The sequence below is a fragment of the Eptatretus burgeri genome, chromosome 1, assembly GCF_056783735.1.
Source record: "Eptatretus burgeri isolate ZD-2024b chromosome 1, Ebu_testis_v1, whole genome shotgun sequence".
Taxonomy (NCBI): domain Eukaryota; kingdom Metazoa; phylum Chordata; class Myxini; order Myxiniformes; family Myxinidae; genus Eptatretus; species Eptatretus burgeri.
This window is the reverse complement of record NC_140961.1, coordinates 130,680,083-130,681,693: the sequence shown is the minus strand read 5'-3', so window position 1 is coordinate 130,681,693 and position 1,611 is coordinate 130,680,083.

The window sequence follows — 1,611 nt, the reverse complement described above, 5'->3', positions numbered from 1 at the left end:
ACTTGTTATTTTCATCTCTTTAGACCAGTCAAAATTCATCTGGATGGCACCGTATTTACAAAAGATAAAGACAGCAAAACATGCTTCCTGAAATAGCTGCGTACATGTCTGAAAGGTTTCAACAAGACGGCATCATGGTGCAATCTCATCGATGGTACAAGCGTGTACACGGCACGTGTGAAGTCGGGGGAACAGCTTGAGAAATACGTGAGGTTTATCAAGATTATTCTTGAATTCTTCTCGTATACATGCACCCCCACACTAACCCCATCATTTCTTTCCATCTTTGGCCTTCAGCATCTAAACGATATTTTAAGCTCTGCAATGTCAAGCTTTTTCTTCAAATCAAAACAGCAATAAGAAAGTGGTTAGAATGCCTTGGGAAAGCACCCAAATTTAAGCTTCATTTAAAATTTGAGAATTAGTTGAATTGAGTATTACCAAAACTTTCACTCTATATCTTTAAAATCAAGAAATGTGGATGACATGTCTTCGGGCTTGCATTTCTTAGTACATTTGGCTGTGAAATTGCCATGAATGTGTTTTGCCTCCTATGTCCATCCCCGGTTCAAGGTGTGAATATGTAACATCATAACTATAAGTGCAGTTTCAGCACCTTGAACAAAGTCAATAATACATGTTGTATTTAGCGTATCTTGACGAGCCGTGAAAGCACTGTATATATGTCAGCTTTTACAACAATAATTGGATTACATTTTTTGCATTTTTGCTTTATGGGTGAATATAGAAAATCCTTTTTCAAAGAAAGCATTCTTGTTTATTTAAGCACTATTGGAATGGACTCTCAAGTTATCTTAAACAGCAAGCATTGTTTAAATAAGATTATTGGCATTCATATTCACAAGTACCTTTTTTAATCTTGCAAAACACTTGATGTATACAATGAGTGGCCCAGAGTATGCAACAATGAGTGCATACCATAACTCGCTAAGAGTGAAATTGTGTCACCAAATCGAACCCACAAAATAAATATATATTCTACATATGCACAAGGCAATGGCACCCAACATATAGCAGTTTCTGAGAGAGTTATTTAGTTACTACTCATTTCAGAAAGTCCATCCCTTATGTCTAATGGGATACAAAGGGAATATGCGTGATGTGGGTTTAAGTAACTCTTTCCTTCTTACTCCACCTCTTGATTCTGGCAATCCTTACTTCCATCCATTTTCTGCAGAGTTCCACGATATTACCACCTGCCGTGCTTCACTCTTCACCCCAAACTGTGGTAATATCTTTCTCTGCCTTACAAATCAGTAATGGTAATTTTCATAAAGTTTTCCTCCTTTATAGTTCCAAACTTTACTACAGCTCGCAATAAACCTTTTATCATTTCTCCATCAGTTTGAATCCCCAAGCCCTTTTCTCCTTCTTTGTCGCCTTTGCACACATGCTGTTGTACCGATGTTCATATTACCAGTACAGGCACAGTCATTGGGGTCATGAAAAGCGTTGCTATCACACTTTGTGGTCATGACATAAAGCATGCCAGCTGTGTCCCGTGACATCACACTGAGGCAGGGAATGGGCAATTGAGGCACGCCACGAGCAGGCGAGCGAATGTTTTATAACTGACTTTCTTCTTCGCTA